We start from the raw sequence: 22,915 nt of genomic DNA on the forward strand, positions 1-22,915 counted from the left end.
TGAGATGTCCAATCAACTTCCAGCCATTGGAGTCATCCCAGCTAAGACTCCAGACATTAACGGACTGAGATAAGCAGTCGTCCCTGCAATGAATGCTCCATATAAATTCCTGACCCACAACACTGTGAGGTATAACAACAATAATTTGTTTCCGGCTTATTATATTTTGAAGTGGCTCATTACACAACAGTAAGTGCCCAGAACATCTAGTGAAGTAGAATAATCTTCAGTGTACTGTTGTGCATTGTTGCATATGTACACATATATATAACTATGATACACAATCTGGAAGAGTCCCAGACACTATCCTCAATAAACTTCCCACCCCAACAAAAACACATAATCACAATTCTAACTTCTATCATCAAACTAGGTTAGTTTTGACACTTCTTAAGTTTTACAATACGGGATCCTTATGTTTTACAATATAGGGCATCTACAGCTTCCTTTATTCCACTGCCTATGAGATTCATTAATATCGCTGTACCAGGTGGTTGACGGTGTGTTTTTATTGATGTGAAGTAGTGCATTTTATGTCTACTGTAGTTATCCATTCAGTGGTTGATAGACATTTGGGTGGTTTCTAGTTTGGGGCTTTAAAAATAAAGCTTTCATGAACACTCTTGCACTCTTTTGGTGGACAAATGCATTCCTTTCTCTTGGGTGCAAACCCAGGAGAAGGCTTGCTGGTTGCAGGGTAGAGCACATGTTGACAAAAGCATTGGTTAAATTTTGGCTGCTTATAGAACTGCTCAGCTGGGTATGCTATATAGGAGACTGTTCTGCATGGTGTGGACCCAGACAGGACACATGCCCACAGGTAGGTTCTCCCGTGGGGAATCAGGCCTACAATGTACCTAGGCCACTTTGAGACTTGCTTTTGCTAAAACTCCCTTACCCTGAATTGAGGCAGCAAGTGCTTACTGTAACTTCCTAATGTCTGTGCTAAACCTCCCCAGTATAGAGTGTAACCAGTTCAACCACTTTTCCTTTTCCATTTGCAAATATCCTTCTTCTGTGATGTGATCAGCAAGCAGCATTGGCTCCTTTGTTTTCTGTAAAAGGTAACCACCTAAAGTGAACCTGTGCATAGTAAATGAGGACCATCATGTGATGTGTCCAGAAAAGCAATAAAGACTTGTCAAGGCAAAGGCAGAGGCTTTTTCTCCTCTTGAGAGAGAAGCCATGCCATCCCTTTTCCTCCACAGGACTTGGTAGTCTATGTGAATTTCTCATGCCTCACCCACAATGTGGTGGACCCCAAGAGCCAGGGTCCACATCATGCTGTACATAGTTTTTTCTCTCCCTACATCCAGCAAATATTGAGAAATAATCATGCCAAGCATTAAATTAAGCTATTATGATTTGTCCTTCCATATTTGACCTTTCCTGACTAACTGCACAATAGTATAGTTCTTGACAATGTCTACTGTCATGAAATGACACTGTTCTTGGAAAAATCCTATCAGGCAAAGTCAACCTCTAAAATAGCATTGTAATAAATATGCAGAAATGTCACTTTTTGCATTAGTCCAAAGGTTTTGTATAGCTTAAGGATATGTGCAGTAAGCTAACTATAAAAATAGAAACGACAGTGGGGATGCATGTGTGTGTCAAAATAATATTACTCTTTCTGTGAGTATGGCAGAAAAAAATGACACTACATCCACCCGCATGATTTTTATAGATCTGCCTCTTTGCCAGATGTCACCTTTTATAAACTGCTTTATAAATGCATGACAATATAAGTGCAATAGTGTGTTTATTGCTTGGTAAACTTTAGTAATAAACTTAGGATTGGTTGAAAATTAAAGCCTTAGAGCTTATTCATTAAGCATTTAGGACAAGTGCATAAGAAAAAAAATGCAAACTATTAAATGTACAGTGTATGCAGATCAAGCCACTGGCAGCAAGCATTATTTCTCAGTCAGTCTGCCTCATGGAAGTATCTGCCAGTTTCCTTGTCATTGAGCTAAATGCATTACAGCCACATCTAAAGGATGCTGTGTGCCTTACTACAAATTTGAATGAAATCCAGAACCTTAAATCCACCATAGGCTCACTCAAGACAGATTCAGCCTTTTTAAACAAGTGTTCCATAACTTAGCACAGCATATCTTACATATGGCAAAGTATTTCTGACAACCGTTTTTCTGAAAAGACTTGAAAAGATTTTAAGGAATTCCATAAAATAATTTCATAGCCCACACTCACTATTTTCATCATTGATGGACTATATAATAGCCATGTTTCTTCATGTATGTATAACCTAAGGATTTTTGAATTATTTGTAGTACTTGCTAAAAATAGAGATCCTGGAGTCTACTCTTAATTGATTGAAACAAAATCTCTGAGGTAAGAGGCCCAAGGACTGATATTTTATTAACTAACTCCAAATCATTCTTATTCACAGTAAGATGTGTAAACCGCAGCTGTACAGGAATCTAATAATAAATTTCAGCAGCATGTCCTAGCAGTATATCAATTTTATGTGAATAATATATATTCTTAGATTCTTAGATTCAATTTGTTATTCAACTTTATATTTAAAAAAACTTAAATAGCTTGTATCAATTTAAATTCCTTTCCCCCCCCTCAGAGGTATGTATGAAGACCCATAAAACAAAATCTAGTTAAGGACTTTTGAAAATCAATTTCCAGAACAAATGAATATGTAACTAAACTTCCCTGAGGATTTCATTATCCTGGTACTGGCATTTGTAATCTTTGTAAATGGTAAATGTGGAAAGCATCAATTAACAAAATGAAACAACCTCTTTATCAAATAACCTGTTAAAAAATTCCTCTGTTGCTCCATAAATTTTTCTATTGCTTACTATTCACAGTGAACCCTATCCATATCCAAATATGATAGATATTGCAATAGTTAACTATCACAAAACTACCAACATGTAATTTGTATGGGGTAGAATCTCATAACAATGCTGCTAATACAAACATTAAATAATAGTATTATTTTTTTCTATTAACAAATAACTGCACCAATACAACAACAAATACAAAAGAGAAATTGTCAAAGCTTCACAGGTGCTACAGAACATTAGGACTGTGAATTACTAGTCCTGGATTCCATTTGGGGCATCTGAAAAACTCGCCACTTGAGGCAATGCAGCGTCGGACAAAACAGTGTAGGATTTTCCAGACATGAGAGATAGAAAATAAGCACCTCCACCCTAATCACGGTAAGGAGCAGAGTGCCTGCCTTTTTCCTTGAAAGTTAAAAGAAAGAAGTGACAAAAACAAAGTTCAGCTCAGCTTTAGATAGTTTCACTTTTCTTCTTTGAAAGTAATACAACTGAATCAAAAGTAACATAGAAATTACAGAAAAATGTGGGAAAAGTTGTAGAGAAGGTATGGGAGTAGCAGACGGAAATGTTCCTTCACAGGAAGAATTCAGTTGTTAATAAGGAATAAGGTCTAGAAAGTTCTATCCAAGTCCCTGTTCCTTTGGGCCTTGTCACAACACATACGTCATCAGCAAAGGTGAAATCATCATTACAGGCATCCCAGCCATATGATGTGTTGAGAAGAACATTAGATTCCCAGGCAGCTAACTGTACTTCAGTTTGAATTTAGCAGTCACTAATGGACAATTTAAAAGTTTATTAATTTCCTATTGCTGACGTAACAAATTACTATAAATTTAGAGACATAAATAACACGAATTTACTTTCTTACAGTTCTGGAAATCAGAAGTCTGAGGTCAGTTTCATTGGGCTAGAGTCAAGGTGCAGGCCAGCCTCGTTCTTTCTGGAAGCTCTAAGGGGAAAATCCGTTTCCGTGTCTTTTGCAGCTTCTAATGGCTGCCTGTACTCCTGTGTTTGAGGCCCCTTCCACCACCCTCAATGTGCACCACTCCCATCTCTGACTCTGTTGTCACATCTCCTCTCTGATACTGAGTCTCCTGCCATGCTCTTACAGAGACCCTGTGACTCCTCTGCGCTACCCCACCCCCGGCCCAGATGATGCAGGGTAATCTCCCTATCCCAAGATGCTGAATTTAATCATATCTTTGAAGGTCTCAGGAATTAGGATGTGGACATATTTGGACATATTTACTGAGCCTACCACAATCTGAGTTTTCTTTTTAAAAATTATTGAAATCACTCATTTACTCATTCACTTATTCCCCCACCCCCTTCACTTTACAGGAGTGGTTGGGGTTCCCAACCAGTATGACAGGGCAAATTGACACGCTATGAACTGGTATGCGAGAAAGGATGTGCTGACAAATTATGATCAATATGTAAAATTGATTTTTGCTGCAACTGAGTATACATCCTGACAAGGTGATATGTCTCAGAAAAAAAAAAAATATATATATATAAAGAGAGAGGGAGAGAGCAGAGTAGGCAATGGAGTGCTGTATAGATTGGGATAATTAGCTGCCAGTAAAAGGGCAAAGACAATGCTTAACATTAAAGTGGTACAAGAGAAACGTATCAGGTTTTCTGGAATGTGCAGACATTTGTTCGCAGGTTTTTCTTTGTTAACAGGAATTTTCCTTATCAGCACAAAGAAGACCATGGCCAGCACAGAAATCTGCTCAATTCACGCCAGTATGGTCAGAGTGTGACTGAGTGAAGAAAGTGATAATTGTGGAGGCTTCCAGAGATGTTGTGGGAAACTGTCTCCAGTAGTGATTGCACTATAATCATCACAACTTGTTTTGGGTTGCTGACTTTTGGTCTTTTCACATCAGAATGGATCCCTGTTTTGGGGGAAGAAGTTATCCTCCTATAATCCTATGGTGGATGAGTAGATGCTTACACAAAATAGAATTCTGTTAGGAAGAAAAACAGGGGTGCTTTGGGTAATCCCTATTAAGAAGGTATACCCTGGCACCTCTGCCAAAATAACACAATCACTCAGAGCTCTTTTGGTACCTCAGTTTGGAGTGCTCCACAGAGGTGCCATTGTCTGAACTGACTCCCTGGCACTCACTGTGATGAAGGGCACAGCCCAGTTCATGGTCAAGAGTCCAATGTGGTTTATTGCCTAAAGGCCATCTCAGTGTGGTACAAGTACCACACAAGTGTCAGCTGCCACGAGAACAGCCTCCTTCAGGTGCTTCCCAGGTCTAAACACTTCTTCACCTTCTGAACCACCCAGCAGGTGTCCTGGCCCCGGGTCAGTCTCCTCAGCTGGGGCTGCAACAAAAGCTCCATGCTCATAGCTGTCATGCTGGCCCACATGCACGGGTCACAAGGCCAGCTACTACTGTTCACTGACACAGGTGGGCACTGTTAGCCTGGGCCTGGACGCTGAGGGCAGGAGGTGTTCGTGCTCTTCCATGCACTGCTGCCCATGGTGTTGCCAGAGGACCTCATGTTCCACAGCTGGGATGTATTGTTGTGGAACATGGCCAAGGCGATGCAGCATGCGCAGGTACTGGATTGGAGACCACAAAAACAGCTGTGGCTGCACTTGCTTGCCCTGCACCTAAGGCCCTTGCTCTATACCCCAGAGTTCATCGCAGCTAACCAGAGCATGAGTGCCAACAACCTGAACCCTGGTACATAAGCAGCAGCTGGAGCAGAGCCGCAGGGGCATCTGTAACTTCCAGCTCTGTGCGGGGCTTTACAAAGTTGTGCTGTGGATGGCAAACACAGAACATTTCTGCTACTAGTCCCAGGCCTCACTGACACCACTGAAAACCTGCTGAGTAACATCCAACTAGGTCTGGAGGTGTCACCCTCCACACTCTTCGAGGTGGCCAGCATCGTGGACGGCTGTACCTTCCTCAGTGGGTCCCCATAGAACACTCTGGTGCCTGTTGCACTCGAGCTCACATGGCAGCTCTGAGTCTTTATGAGCAGATATGACTTCAGCTCAGGCCAGACCAAGATCAAGTCCATGCTCATTGACCCCCTTATCAGCTCTGGCTTCAAGCCCATGTCCATTGTGAGCTACAACCTCCTGGGCAAGAAAGACAGGTAGAAACTGTCAGTACAGCTATGGTTCCGCTCCAAGGAGGTGTCCAAAAGCAGTGTGGTGGCCAACATTGTGCAAAGCAACCCAGTGCACTACACATCTGGTGAGGATCCTGACCACCTTATACCTTAGGTGGGTAACAGCAAGGGGGCAGCGGATGAATACATGGGGGAGCTGATGCTGCCGGCATCAAGACGCTGGTGCCACACAACACCTGTGACGACTCCGCTGCGCCTATCTTGCAGGACCTGTTGCTGCTGACTGAGCTTCTGCACCAACTCAGACCCACAGCCACAGGGCTTCAACCCAGTGCTCTTGCTGCTCAGCTTCACCTTCAAGGCACCGTTGACTACGCAGGGCAGCCCTGTGGTCAACACGCTCTTCCAATATAGCACAGCTGCATCAGAAACATCCTCAGGGCCTATGCGGGGCTTCCACCACAGAACCACATGCTTCTGGAGTACAAAATGGAATGTCCCAACCTTTAACAAGTCGGGCATGTGGCTGCTGCCTGCCAAGTATTTTGCAAGAACAATTGGCCTCCAACGGATGTACTAATGACGCCAATAGGCCATAGCAGGCTGAGGCACTCCTGATGCCCACCACCTAAGGCAGTGGCCATACAGCTCCCAACAACTCCCATGCCCATGCAGCCCTGCCCCCACCCAAGACAGTAAGGGCATTGCCACTATATATAAAAAAAAGTGCTCCATAAAATGACAGCTTATGCAAGGTCTCTCTAAAGTGACTTCATATATGTATCACCCGGTCCATATTTTAAGTTAAATCATTTAAAATAAACCTTTCAAATTCAGTGAAAATCAGCCATTATTCATATTTTCATGTTGTTTAAATATAGATGAAAATAATTACAACTTTAAGCTTTTAATTTGCTTATCCTTGTATAAAGTTCCAGAAGCCAGCATGATCACAAAAGGAAAAGGCTGGAGATAGAGCTGGGAGACAGTGGCAGTGTTACTGTGATTGAGTGGTGGGTAAGAAAATATTTTCAGTATAAAACCTCAAAATTAGATTTAAGTGTTTTAAGTAAACTCAAAAAAGCAATAACAAGTAAAAAAATGACTAACTGGAGATGAAAATTTTTTCTAGAATTTTAATTACCTCACAGTCTTTAATAAAGTAGCATTTTAGTTAGGAGCACATGAAAAATAATGCTTTTTGTCTGATTCAAATTCAAGTGGTAAGTCTTGCCTAATCACTATACTGGGAGAAAGAACGTATATTCTGAATGTCACATTTGATCTTGTTGCTATCAGTTTCAGACATTCACATAGACCTTTATTTAAAAAAAGTGATAAAGTTACTGACCTAAAAACATGCGATCAAAGTAAAATACACACACATTTCTATAAAATTTGTGCTATAAATTTAAAATTATAAGTAACATAAAAGACAGATAATTATAATTAGGGAGATATAAATTTGAAAGAGAAACATTAATATTTTAATCTTTCTGATAATTCTCTAAAATTACCTAATATTTCTTTATCAGCAAATATTGCCTTGAGGACTCAATTGAAATCCAAATCATAATGATCATCCATTTAACTAATGTATTAAATAAAACATGTCCAGTTTCACACTAAATCTAATGATATGGCCAGAATAAAAGCAAAGCTGCAAATTTCAGTGAGAATTAGGGAAATTATGAAAGGTCTTTCAACTTGTCATCTCTGTGATCAGGAACGCCCAGGACATGCTCCGTCCTCTCCTTTCTGTAGTCCCAGGGCTTCCCCAACCAAGAGTCACAGTCAGTAACAGCATTTGCCATGTGGCACTTCACAAAGAGTGGACAGCCAATACCCTATTTAATTCTTACAGTAACTTGAAAGACAGGCGTCACTATCCCCATTTTAGAGATTAGAGAACTGCCCAAGATTACAGAACAACTAAGTGACAGAAGAACTCCAAAGCCTATGAGGAAATTGCTGGAATCCAAGGACTTCCTGTAAAGAAAGGGCATCTAAGAGTGCTTTTCAACACCAATGCCATTAGAAATTCCCATGGAGTTTTTTAAAAACATACTTGTCCAGGCACAGCCCATACTCTGTCCTGTTTTATTACACATCTCCAAGCAACTGTGAGGCATGCTCCTAGGATGCAGGAGGATAGCTACTCCTAGTCTGTTTCAAGAGATCCTAGAGTATATTAGAACTGAAATTTCTGTTCTGTAGTAACATTACATCACAATGATATCAGAAATACTTAAAATAGATGACATGCCTAAAATGTTAAGTGCTTTCATATGTTACTATATATGACATTATATTAACTTGGCAAGGGTGTTCAGGAAAAACTGGTTTATTATACTCAATTAATGTCAGAGTCAATAGGCACAAAAGAAGCATCAACTTCTTGACTTGGGAGGCAATTCAAACTCTTTATTAACCAATCCTTCTGTTTCGTTAACAAGAAGTCTAAGGTCCAGAGATGTACGCTGGCTGTTCCAAGATTGCTCAGCTAGAAAACAAGGGTGCTAATTAGAATTTAGCCCCTATAATTCCAGATGCAATGAGTTATTGGGTTAGTTCAAAAAGTCCATTTAGTTTTTTCCATAAAATAAAAGACAATTTTTTCAATTTTACCAATAACTTTACTGATTTGGATATTTTTTAGTATGTTGGCTATCTCCCACATGGTATAACATTGATTGTTCTCAATTTCTCGATTTGATCACTTTCAACTTCAACTGGTCTACCCAACCGTGGGGCATTGTCCAGAGAGAAATCTTCAGCATGAAATTTCACAAACCACTTTTGACATGTTTGATCAGTCACAGCACCTTCTCCATACACTGTACAAATCTTTTATTGTGTTTCCATTGCATTTTTACCATACTTGAAAGGTAAAGCATCACATGCCAAAAATGTTGCATACTTTCTTCCATCTTCAATATTAAATGGCTACACAAAAATTCACTAATTTTTATGTTTTTTTAAATGCATGCTGATATGACTGCTATCACAACACAATCTAACAAAATTGTTTCAAATTAGTGGCAACTAAGAACTATTAGACCTATCTTATGGAAAAAAACAAACAGACTTTTTGGCCAACCCAATCCTTTTAGAATCCCACACTTGGCCTGCCTCCAGCCTTCTTACAGCCAGAATCAATGTTCCAATTATTTTCAGTGTCAATTACATGGACAATAAGAGGAAAATGAGAATTTGGGAGCTGAAGATTTCTACTGGGCAATTTTGAGTACTTCCTGAGGGCAAGACATTTTCATGTTTTGTTAAAGAGACCCTAGTCAGTGTCCCAAAAGATGCAGAAAATGAAGCACAGAGAAGTTATGTAGCCTGTCCCTGGTCACACTGCCAGTTGGAAGCAAAGCCCAGGGCTCCATGGTCTGAGGCCCCACATCATGAGACTGAGCTCACCTCCAGCAGCCATGGTTTTAGTCACAAGGTGTGCCTGCTGTTATATCATTTGATGCCTATTTTCTTTACATCTGCTCAACTTGTCCTTAAATACTTTGATTTAATTGGAAATGTTTTATCTCTACCATTAATGGAAAACCAATATTATTTGGTAGAGATAGTTAACCCTGTTAACCTTGAAACAAAATGGGTGCAAAACTTGCTGGAAGGAATCTCTGCCCGAGGCTGTAAGCCTGGGGCCTAAGCACACTCTTGTAAAAGAAATATTAACAAGTATTAAGAAAGTGGTAAAACCTCTCTTTGGCTAATGGGAAAGACTGAATGGAGGGAAAGGGACAAATTTCCCAAACTTGCCAGAGATGCCAGTTAGAATAGTGGTATTGACATCCCAGCCTTTCTGGTTGGAAGGGGAGGAAGCAGGGGAAGGCCGGACTCTTTCTTCTTCCCAGCTGCTAAGCACAGTGGCAAACAAATAGCAAAAGAGGCAAATGAAGCAACCTTATGGCTTTACTTAATTAGTTGAGGATTATTCTTTATTTCTTAACATTTTGTTTCCTTTATAGTAATTACCTTTAACATTCCCCACCCCCCCTCTGGTTAATGAAATTTTGGCATACTCCTCTTTCCTTTTTTTTTTTTTAAGATAACATGATTACTGTGTTAGTATCTTCAAAGGATTAAAAGAAGGTTTTCTCCTTTTTTCTTTGAATACAAGGCATCAGTAAGGCCCATTTGATAATCATGAGCATTCTAGTTATTTATAAATTCACTCCAAATTTATGTAAAGGTGACCAGATTATTTCCACTATTAATATGTTAATATGTTCCTGTAATTCTCATTCTTAATATTTGTGAAAAAAAGTGTCAGCACTGTATATACAAGAGTGAAACAGCAAACTGGAGTTTTTCCATATTATTCATCTATGTATTTTTATACATGATTAAATAAAGAAAAACCATGCTGAAAATGTGGAAATATGAAAGTATGCTACATATTTTATAATCATATTTTATTGCACTCTGTTAAGTGGCCAGAGGGGTTTTAGAAGGCAAGATGCTTCCAAATAAAATTATTATTATTAAACCCCTGAAGCCTCATATTGAGTTTGGGCTGTCACTAGAAACTTTTGATAAATTAAATAATATGCAGTATATAAGCACTCAATGTAGCTTAATATATTTAAAATGGATTCTTTACACATCTGTAAGCACAAACTAAGACCTGAATTTTTTTAAATACATTTTCCTTTAGCAAAGTGTTTTGTTTTAAATTTGCTTTTTAGAAATCTAATTATTGAATGCTACAGAACAATAATCTAGCATATAGAAATGCCTTGAGAGTGGTTTTTTTTTTCCTGAAGTTTTTCTCTCTAAATTTATTCTATTGCTAAAAATGATTTTTAAGCAGGTTGAAAAAAAAATGTAGATATGTAGCTAAATTTCCAGCTCTATGATAAATTTCAAATATAATAAGCCAAACCAAAAATAGAATTGATAATAACCACTTCAAAGTAAAATTGACTCAGTGTACCTTGCCCTACATGGAAGACATTTATTAGAGCAGAAGGAACCAGGAAGAAGATTTGCTTTATAGGATAGTCATGTTCTATTACTCTTTTATTGAATGTACTTACAGCGTGGACTACACAAATGTTCTTGAAATGTTTCCAAATGTATGTAATCATCAGCCATACAATGGTAGGTTTCTACTTTAATTTTGAAATCAAAGGGGAACAGGATGCAAATATATCTAGTGTGAGTGCTTCACATCAGTTAAAACAGATAATAATTTGACATCAACTAACAATAACTTCTCCAACATCCTGTCTTACAGGCATCCCCGCCCTGGTCTCACAGTAATTGGTAATTGCTATACATTGAGGAAATGCAGTCTGCCTCACCTGAAGCCTCTGCCTTTGCTACGAGTTACCAGCAGTAGCGACCATCCATGTACTGAGGAATGCAGCTGGAGTAGAACATCCCTGTACCACGACCTACATCTGCCCTTTGTTGAAGAGAAAGGTGAAAATGCTCCCTGGCAGATGAATTTCGCTAGGCCAGAGGAACACCCCCATGGTTCCCACCAGCTTCCTATCACTGAAGGACCCCAATGACTGAAAAATAACACTCTACTTTCCAGGTTTAAATGTGACAGAATCTGGCAATGTTAATTTTATAAGTGAGAAGAGATAAGAAGCAGAAAATGCTGAAAACAAATGCCAGGAAAATGAGGCTAAAGTCCTTCCTTCACTACTGAGCTCTCCCCAGCCACCCTAGGGACAGCACAGCACCCTTCACTCACAACACTCTCCTTCCTGGCTTTATTTTCTCCCTCAGATTCATATTCTAACACACCAACTGTTATAGATCTCCTCTCCTTTTTGCCTTCTGTGTTCCCTGCCAGATGCACTCCACAAGCCAAGGGGTTTGGGCTTTCCCGCTCCCTGCTGTTTCCCCAGCACTGGTTAAAATGGATGATGCCCACCTTATCTACAATATATCCCCAGGATCTAGTCCAGGGATCTATCACCTTTTCCAGTTAAGTATCAAGTGGTATATGTTTCAGGTTTATAAGCCATACAGTTTCTGTTGCAACTACCAAACTCTGCCATTGTGGAGCAAGAATAGCCACAGACAATATATAAGTGAATAAGCGTGGTGTGTTTCAAGAAATCTTTTTTTAACTAAAACAGCCAGAGGGCCAGATTGACCCAGGGCTGCTATGTGCCAACCCTTATCCAGACCATGCCTTGCATACAGTAAGTGCTGAAAAAACATTTAAGTGAGTGAATAAATGAATGTAATTGCCCCCATACCAGCCAGCTCTCCTGTTTACCACCCAGATAAAACAAACTCTTGCAAAATACAACTATTACTGTTGCTTTAAGGTAAGGTGTATCAAGTGATATTAAAAACAGGGCAGGCAGTAAAACATGCAGTTTGTTCTGAATGATTGGAGACAGTCTTTGCTGAAGGAGAACCAGCACCTGTCACCAATTAGTCTAAACTTCATTTTTTTTGGATGAGAACATTCTGTTTACATTGAACATGTGAAAGTGGAGAAAGAGAAACAAAGAAGAAGAGCAATTTGCTCCTGTTCCAATGAGGATATTTCACAGATGTGTAGGGGAAAGTATCAAGGACTTAGCGTATGCTAACTTCTTCAGTAGCCAGAGATCCTCAACATACTAGAACCACCATTCTTGGGATTCACTTCTGATTAAGTGAAGGATTCTCCCAAAGGTTAGCACCCAGTAACATGCATTTGTAAGCCCAAGTTTGAAACTCATTACTATGTTCTGAATGAATGACCTGTCACTAGTGAATTCGATTCCCAGAGGAAGCAGAATCCAACTGAGATGTTTCAGATGAAGAGACCATAACTAAAGGATTAAGACCAGAAGGATGGGCAGGGAACAGAACAGACAGGAAGACAGGCCACACAGAGAACAGCAAGAGCAGAAGCCATGGCATCCCAAGGCTGCAAAGAGCAAGGGACAGCTAGGATGACAGCACAGCCCATGAGACTGGAGCATTGGAGGAAGGGCAACCAGGAGGGGTAGCCAATGCTGACTACCAGCTGCAGCGCTCAATCAGGACAGGAGCAGGAAAGAGCCCCCCAGCTGACTCTGCTCCAGTCCTCTGCTACCCTGCCTAACAGCCTGCAGGGCAGCCTGAGCAGAACAGTCCTCAGGACAGAATGGGGCAGAAACTGAATACAGAGTATGGCAGGACTGTGGGTGACAGTGGCAGAGTAAACAACACATTGATCAATTAGAATATAAGCAAAATCATCCTGGCTGAGTACAAATACGAAAATTTCAAATCCCATACTCTGTACATAGATTATAATAAGGACCAATGATCAGGATACATCCTAATCCCAGGCCAAAACTTTGTCTTGATTTATATATCAGTCTTTTCTAGCGGCAGCTTCCCACCCAGGTTACAATCTTCAAAAAGTGGAAACAACAATACCCCTAGAGTCAGCAATAAATGACAATGGTGTCTTTAATTTTAAATTATAAGGTAACACATTGATGAATAACCATGGCATGATTAGTCGATTCAGGATCTCTATGCACAATGGAAGAATCCATCCATTATCTGTTCAACATAATTCTTTCATTCAACAATTTTAAAAACAACCAAGGAAAATTACTGTCCCTTAGTAAAGCATTTTGAATTTCATATGCATTTAATTAGGTAACTGCCAGCTCAAGGACAAGTACTATGACAAATAGTTGTTCTTTTCAAAGTAGAAGAATAGATTGTTCAATGAGCAATAGTGATGTTTCCTGTACTTAGATACACAAGAGTCTTCCTACTTTTTTTTTAGTTTAGCTAACCATTTTAACATTTAATGAGGCTTTGTGACTACCGTTTTCAAGCTGAGAGTTCTTGTCATTAGCTTTTAAAAACAGCCAAGAGCAGCTTCCTGTGTATGGAAAAATACCTTGTTCCTCACCCAGAGGCCACTGTGATTGATCCACACCAATAGCAGAGGATTTTAACAAGACCATCTTCATGAGCAGAGAGAAAAGCAAACAGAAAATATGGATTACTAGCCAAAGCTTCTACTGAGCGTAACAGTGTTTTACCTTAACCTACAGTAACGTTTCTACCCCATCTGCTCAGGGAAGGCACAGCTCATTTCTTTTTAACCAAGGGACAATCTGATGCATGGTAAGTGAGTTAGGACTTAGTGGGTAACTAACTAGCTGCAGGAACTACAGAGCCTTAAGACTATATAGCTATTCCATCTGCATTGCTGCCTTGCCTTAAGGGGGCATCCAAGCAAAGTGGGGCTGTGAGAACAAAGCAAGCCAGCCCTCCTAGTGGCCTGCCCTTCCCTCTCACCTTTCTATGCCTCACCTCCTCTGACACCTCACCCCCCCACACACAGAAGAAACTCAGAAGATTAGACACACTATGTAGCTACTAGTGAATACAGTATATGTGTTTACATTTTAATAGAGCTTTAATTTTTTTGTATCATATATGGTTAAATAAACATTTCTACTGTAAACAAGGGGAAAAAGAGAAAGACAGACCATTTAATAATTTTTGGTATGATTAAAATAAAAAAATTCATTGCCTTGTAATGAATTTTACAAATAGTAAAATTTCAAATACTAATTTATAGCTGAACATGATAAGTAAACATATCAGAAGTAGGCTGTGATGTATATTTAGTGAACATGGTTGTGGAATGTGGCAATAACGTATTTTCAATCTTTAAGTCTTCTTGAAAATTCACTTTGTGTTTTACAACAGGGCTCCCACAGTTCAGAGGGATTCTAAGCACATCGCTCAGACTGACAGAGCAAGTATTCCAGGCAATTGGTTCCCCAAGGGTCAAGACAGTGATGCTCGATCAGGATTCAAACGGGTCATAAACCCTTCATGGATCTCTCTCAAGTGGGTGGTGATGTCTCCCCAGGGCCACTCATCATTTGCTCCTACAGTCAAGCACTTGTCATTATAGACAAACACCCCGTCAGTCTTACGTACTCATCCAATCGAGTTTTACTGTTACCAGGGAAGAGAACCCGAGGTACAAAGAAGTCCAAAGAGAAAAATTAGGCATGCGTGCCTGCCCAGGCATGACTGCTCACTGCACACTTCATTTCTGCACCTGCACTCTCAGCACAGCCACAGCACTCAGCTCCTGTGTGCCTACCATGATTGCGGGCATCCAAATTGTTCTGGGGCCGTATATATCAAAAGCCCTGAAACACCAAATCTATTTCTAGGAATTTATCCTAAGGAAATAATTGGACACGTGCCTAAAAGGTGTATGTACAAGGTGTTCACCATTGTGTTCTTTACAGAAGCAGAAGACGGCAAACACATCAATCTCGGTTTTGTTGCCTGCGGAGCTGGATTGCAAAATCTTATTTACACCTGTTACAATTTCATCTTGCCACCTAATGCCAAGAATAGACTATATATGGCTTTTGGCTAAAGGAGCAGTCCTGAGTGCCTTGGAAAACAGAAAGTCAATGTGGTGAGTGTTTTAAAGCAGAAGTTCCAGCCCCTAGTCTTGCTTATATCCCATAATTCTCTGAAAGGCATCCAGGCCTAACTGAGCTTTATTGTACATGATCTCAAGCTCTCCTTATTCAAAACTCTTCCAAGTCCTGCCAAATACTGCCACCAGCATCCTCTGAACACCTTACCATAGATTTTCAGGCCCTGCATGATCTAAGACTTGTTTACCTCCCCAAGTCACCTATCGCTACTCCTCCCTTCTGTGCTCCAGCCACACTGGATTTCACAAAGTACTCTGACCCTTAGGCCTTTGCATGTGCTGTTCATTCATTCTGCCAGGAATGCCCTTCCATACTTATCAGCCCAGATAGCTCTGCTTACTTTGCGTCTCTCAGAGGCTTGTCCTGACTCATCTCTTGTTCTTTCCATGGGTGAAATAGATGCCTGTTCTATTCATACCTTCACTGATAACACATTATATGGTAAATACCTATTTCAGGTAAAATATGTTTAGCTAGATTTATTTTGCATTTTTAGTCACACATGACTCTTCATTGGCTGTGTGATTAATCTTCACACAGAGCTTGATGGAGTGCAGTGAACCTTTTATTATAGCTTCTTCACCTTCTCTTCTTTCCATGTACTTTTCCACTATTGAAGGTTCCAGTGGTTCTGAAAAGGGCCTGAAGGGCCAGAAGTTCTGAAAAAGATCTAACCTGTATGTAATGGAAATGATGGGTTTTGTGTACAGAGAAGAAAAGTTACAGTTGTTAGGTATATCCAATTCATGATACTATGTTTCTATCAAAGATAATTATCTCCTTTCTTTCCTGTACAGTAAGTCCTCATTTAATACAATAGATAGTTTCTTAGAAACCACAATTTTAAGCAAAACAAAGTATAATAAAACCAATTTCACCACAGGCTAATTGACATAAACAAGTGTTATGTTCCTAAGGCATAATTCCAGTCACAAAGGTATCACCAAGTTTCTAAGTAAAGATACAAAACACTTCTAATGTTAAACATTGAAATATATGTGAACTACATATAAATTTCAGAAAGATTAATAAAACAAGTAAGACAATTGTTTTACAACCCACTTATTCCAGTTCAGGGTGGCTGGAGCCTCTCCCAGCAGCTCACGTGAGAGGAAACCAGGGTCCCTGGAGAAAACCCAGTCTGACGTGGGGAGGACGTGCAAACGCCACAGAGTGGGCCCAGCCAGAAATTGATTTTTTCTCATCAACTTTATAACAAAATGATGTGATTCAAGGACCTGCTGCACAAGGCTTTTTATATCCAACTTCTTCCCTTCGTCCATCCCTCAATTCCCTGCACTTCTAGCACAGCCAGGAATTTGCTCTCCGGAAATGAAGATGATGGAAATCAAGTCAAAGACATGAAAATGCTATCACAGCCGACTTGCTTATCACAAAACCTGGCTTGGCCGACATTGTGTCTGCACCTAGACATCACTTAAAGAAATACTTTAAAAACTTTAAGAACATTTTATTTAAAGAAAACTCCATTTCCAGGATCCTATGACTGTATTCCAAGGTAATAAAATATAAATGAGAAAAAAGAACAAGCTAATAAACTGAATTGAAGGCTGCATGTCAATAACAAGGTTTGAGAGCCATTTACTAGCCACGTGCACCTCACTCTCATGACTTCTAACATCGGCGGAATTACTTAACAGAAATGAAAGCTTGGATTGCTTCTCTTATCCAATTCAGATGCTTTTTGGAGCTGAATAATGTGACATTTGCTTCAGAGCACTTGTGTCTAATCAATACATAATGCTAAATGTGATTTAAAATCAATTTAATTGTGCTTCTGCTCTCCTATGAGTCAAGGGGAAACAAAGGTAGCATTTGAGATGGGAAACCATTCAGCTCTTCCTAAGGCAGGCACGGACATCACACTTCATACGGGGGACAGGTGGTAAATACAGTGGGTTCTACCACAGACTTCACATTGGAAAAGGAGTTGTGCTGAAACACTTAGGAAATTGCCCCCTAAAAGACATATTTGAATTTTAATTCTGTTATTTCAAGCCACATAACTATTAAAAGCTTCTTTACTTATGAAAATTTTTCAAAATTATAGGAAAGTAATATATATGATAAATGTATGTAGTACATATTTAACCTTTAAAGTTTTATTCACTTCCTAAATCTATGTATTCCTCTATATAGTGTGTGTTGTGACACAAAGGTTCTATTTATTGTTCGTAGCAATTATCCACACTCAGAGACCCAACCTTCACTGTTCACAATAGCCTACAGTCACCCAAAAGGCAACAGTTTCTGAGTTCCAAGTTGAACAGGTTATGTTATTTACACTCAAGGAAAATTAGGTTCACAGAGATTTTAAAAGCAGCAAATGCAAGACTCGAATATGTGCTGATGAAGTAGAATCCAAAAACTCTAGTTCATATAAGTATGTTTACATAATTCCAAAACAGCCAGGGAGTTTAAGCTAAATTTTCATATCTTAAGTGTTCTACTTTAAAAAATGTTAATTAAACCAATTGAATATTTGTGGCAACATAGATATAGCCTGTGGATAATAGTTACTTTTTTTTCTGTTTACATTCAAGGAACTGTTACAATATGTCAAGAACAGATTTTTTTAAAATGTTTTTCTAACAATAACTAAAAATTACCCTATAGAACAAACCTATGCAAAGTATTCATTTTTTAAAACTTAAATTTGATTTTAGAATTTTAAAATAATAAGCTTGTACTAAAAAGACCATTTTAAGTGCTAGCTGAAGTTAATTAGGGCAGAAATACTTTTGTTTTATAAGAATAAAAGAAAAGACTGAGTAACACGTACAAGATAATCTGATTCTTAAAATTAACAAAAGGTAGTTCATAAGAAAATTGTGAATGTTATGACTCATGCATTGATATAGAGACAAAAATGACAAAACTTCTTCAAACTTAGAATTTAGAATGTCACCAGAAGTTGTCACAATTTGAGCAAGAGAAAGTTGACACACCAAAAGTGTCTAGTAAAATTTTAAACCATAACTATTTTCTTACAATTGGTCCCATATTACTGTATATTTGTCTTCCTTCCTGATCACTGGGTTAATGACAGGCAACGTAGTAGATGAGCTAGTCATCTCTGCTGGGCATTTGCTAACTCTTCATTTTGGCAAATTAGTCTCACAAGTCCAAACATCGTTTACAACATATGTCCTGAATAAGGATCCGGGTGTACAGAGATTCGTACACGTGCTCAACACAGGAGCTGCTGGCTACACGTCGTTGTTGAGATGTGATATGTAGCTAGTCCACTGCATGTGCTATAAGTATAAAATACACACCGGATTTCAAAGACTAATCATAACGAACAAGAATACAAAATATCTCATTAATTTTTAATACTGATCGGTTACATATTTAAGTATCTTAGATATACGGGGCTGAATTAACAGTTTAAAATTAATTTTACCTATTTCTTTTTACTTTTTTAATGTGGCTACTGAAAAATTTTTAAATCACATTTGTGATTACCATTTTATTTTGGGGGGCTAGTAGTGGGGTAAAAAAATATGCTCCTATTTCTGGCTAAGAACTTTTTTAAAAATATGCTAAGTTACCACTTATTTCAGATGAAACATATACATTTAAACACAGAACATATTCTGATAGATCTGACAGAAAACATGAAAACTGTGTACTTTCTATTTTAGTGATTATTTTTCAGCTAACAGCTATTTGCCTGTACAAGCAAGAGACTGCTTTTGTACATAATACCAAGGATCAGTACTCAATCTAGAAAGAAAAGTAATTCTCCATGAGCTCTCTCCACATGCTTTACATCAGCAGTAAACTGTGCATTCGTGTGTAATCTAAGAACCAGGTTGGGGCTGCTTCCTGGCTGGCTACTTTTCCATTTCCTTCTTAATATGGCCAAGATAAAGTGCTCACACTGGGCTGATTTAGAAGCAAGTGGATTACTCAAGGCTTGTATGAAACCACCCAAAAGGAAACCCAGACAGGTGAGCACCATTTTTGCTCTTACTAAGGTACACAGGAGATTAGGAGATAGCTGTCTCTGGAAGGACTATGAAGAAAATGTTTGAAAGTCAATTGTTAAAGAACATAGTCTTTATGACACTTGATAACAACTTGAAATACTTCCCGAAATTTCAAGACCCCATCTGTCACATTTTATGGACAAGAACCACTTTGCCTGTCAAGACCTAATTAGACCTGTGCTGTCCAAATGGTAGCAAATAGCCACATGCGGCTATGTAAATTTAAATTAACTAAAATTAGGAGTTCGGTTCCCAAGTCTCCATAACCACATATGGCTAGTGGCTACTACACAGGACAGTGTTGAACATTGTTATCATTGCAGAAAGTCCTACAGAGTGGCTGAATAAGAGAACAACATGCAATAATCAGCATTCTAGAAAATTTTTAAAAAGAGAGAAGTGAATGGGGTTGAGAAAAGCATGTGACTGTAATACAACTAAAGGACTACTTTAAAACAAATTAAATCAAATCATTGCAGTTACATTATATCAAACCAAACAAAAGGAACTTCTCATTGTCCACTTGGCAAGCTCGTGAGTTATGCTGAGAGATGTAGACAGAAAGTAAAGTAAGTTTACAGACATTTCATTTATATATACTGGTTTGCTGTTTGCCTTGGCCACATAAGGACTAAAACTCAAGCAAAATTCACCACTGATGAATTATGGTCTTGCTTTCTTAAAAGAGGAAGGTAGGCTTGGTAACATTTCTCCTTGGGCTAAATCCACAATAGAGACGTTGTTCTCTCCTTAAAGAGATAAATCATGGTGCTATATAGAATAAATACTTTTTTATCAAGGGTAAGGAAAATCACAATACACACATTTTCTATTTCTTCTCACCCAATAGGAAGAGATGAAGCAATAATAGAAAGTTAAACTAGTCATATAGTGGTTAAAAGTCTGCCTTTGGAATCCAAGTTTTTTGTGGCTTCACTACTTTCTCATTATGTGAGCAAGCATGCTGCTTCACACTCCTTGTCTGCAACACTTAAATGACATAATGCCTGAATAATTTTTGGTGCACACAATTTCAGACTAAAAGAATGCTTAACAAATACAATTATTATTCATCTGCTACTAATTATTAATTTTGAAAATGCCCTGCACATTAGGTCATAGTGAACACAAATAAGTGCAATCTAAATGGCAAGGCTACAAAACTATGGCAAAATCCCTGGGTTATGACACTGAAAGAGAGCACTGAAATGACACAGACACACTAACAGCTCTCCGGGAGACCGGAATATGGGATGTCTCAAAGATTTCCAAAGAGTCCAAAGATAGTGGGGTCATGGGAACACAGAGAGAATATGAGGGACCGGAGTGTCCAAAGCCCCACACAGAAAACCGTCCGCATTCCTGGTCATTGGGTACAATCAAACTTCATGATCTCTCTGTAAGGACCTTGTAGTGGACCTCAAGATACAAAATTACACTTTTCTGTCAAGTCTGAACATGTCTAACAGTTTGAAAAATCATATATCCAAATTGCTATTTATTAAAATAATTCCGAAACACAGTTATTTTTTCCCCATTTGCATTGAGACATCGAAAAAAAGCTATACTGAAGCAGGAGGGAATATGAAACTTTTGTAGAGGGGCTTCCACAAATGAACATAAATATCTTCTGAACTGGTAGGATTAATCATAGGAAATTTACCAGATTCTACCACATTCCACTGCAGGGCTATAGTATAGCTTTCCCATTGATTGCTACTACCTGGAGTCTTGTCTAATATTGTAACAGGATATGATAGACCATTTGGACTTGATTTTCCACAACAGACTGCACTACAAAACACTCCAACCTACTGCCTCTACAAAGCATCAAAATATTAAAAAATTCCAATAGCTTAACATCCAAACTATATATATCAGATTGTTTCTCGTACCTGGAATTGATAGAAAAATCCCTCACACACTCTGTCTCCCAAATCAAATTCAGAAAAATGGTGTAAAGATTTCAGTTACTAGACTCATCAGATGATGCTCAAGAAAGATATGGTGCATGCTGTTTTCTGCCTGACGTGACATTTCTGAACAACTCCACTGAATGCAGGAAAACATGACACATACTGGGGGCATGGTCATGGGGACTGAACACTGTGTTAATTTATTAGAGCATATAAATTACCAACTGGTATATAAAGCACTAACTACAAAGTCAGCCTTCCCTCAGAAGGAGAGAGGGCCTAGAGGTAGAACGAGCATGTGGCTTTGGGAGTCCCATGGGCCTGCCTCAAACCTGCACATACTCATTAGTAGCTGTGGGACCTTGGTTTCCTTGACTCTGAGTAGAGATAATGATGCCTCCTTTCCAAACTTCATGCTGGAAGTAAAGGACGTGAACAACAAAAGAAAAGAAGATACCATCCTGCCTACATCTTATAAAGGAATTACAAACCATGTGCTCTATTCCCCAAGTCTGTGGCAGACATTACCTGTCAGTCTCCACATTTGCTATTTCTATTATGTATGTGCAAATTGCATATTTATATGCTTCCATTTTGATGTATATCACTGTATTATGTACATGAGCAAATAAGTGTGTATTTGCATGTATGTATGTAAAATGAGTGATTTTTGCTCTTTGGTCTTCAAATGTTTTCTTTAGGTACCAACTTTTCTTTTTTTTAATTTTCTGGATTTGAATCTCAGAATTCAGAAAGAACCTAACTCCCCCAAATCTCTTCTGCTTTTGTTAAATGAAGAGTGATTCATTTTGAGCCAACATGCTGTTTCTAGTCCATATCTTAAAATGAAGGAGAATGTTTGACAGTAGTATTCTTACATCCAATTCTTACTTAATATACTCATGAAAGATAAGAAAATTAACTTATCAGACAGCAGTAATTTCTTAGAATTCTGCACTCACAGCTGCTGGGCACGCACAGCCCTCTTATTGACAATCAGCTCTTATCACCTTCAGTACATGCTGGAGGGACGCTAGTCCAGCCACTTTCCCAAGCTCCTTGCTTATTCTCATTTATCCTCTTGAATTTTATGTCCCCCTCAGAAAGAAGAATCCCATCTGCTGCAAAGAAATATTTGTAGACAACAAGGCAAAAGTGGAATCCTTACTTCTGAACAGCTGTGAATCAAAACACCAGTGACTGAAATTAACCACATTGTGCTTGGTTACAGATGTGCACAACAAAACTGACTCCAGTTCTTTTATTCCCAGGCACTGTGGGTAAGTTACCCACAGACAACACGTGGGCCATGTTCTCACCTTGTCATTCTTGTTCCTTCTTAATGTTTCACCAAACTATTACAGAGGTTTATTTTTGTCTTAAAGTTTAGGTTCACTCTTTTTTTTTCCAAACAAGGAGATTTTGAAAGTTGCCAATCACTCACTAGAAGCTCTCACTAAACAGATGGGTTTTGACACCTCTGGTTTGATTTTAAATGCAAACATGTCAATTTATTCTTTGGCACGGGTTTTCTATCCAAAAATCTTTTGGGGAGTATATGATTTTATTAACTTTTGTTCTCTGAACTC

The 22,915-nt window shown here is 38.8% G+C and overlaps 1 protein-coding gene and 1 pseudogene across 1 annotated transcript in view; one reads left to right on the forward strand and one right to left on the reverse strand.

Annotated features, from left to right (window-relative positions):
* FHIT (fragile histidine triad diadenosine triphosphatase) overlaps positions 1 to 22,915 on the reverse strand; it is a 1,459,115-nt gene that overhangs the window by 586,820 nt on the left and 849,380 nt on the right. The gene's annotated exons all lie outside the window — the stretch shown is intronic.
* On the forward strand, positions 1,278 to 6,565 carry LOC114501696 (annotated as a pseudogene).

The sequence above is a fragment of the Phyllostomus discolor genome, chromosome 7 (genome assembly GCF_004126475.2).
Source record: "Phyllostomus discolor isolate MPI-MPIP mPhyDis1 chromosome 7, mPhyDis1.pri.v3, whole genome shotgun sequence".
Classification (NCBI taxonomy): Eukaryota; Metazoa; Chordata; class Mammalia; order Chiroptera; family Phyllostomidae; genus Phyllostomus; species Phyllostomus discolor.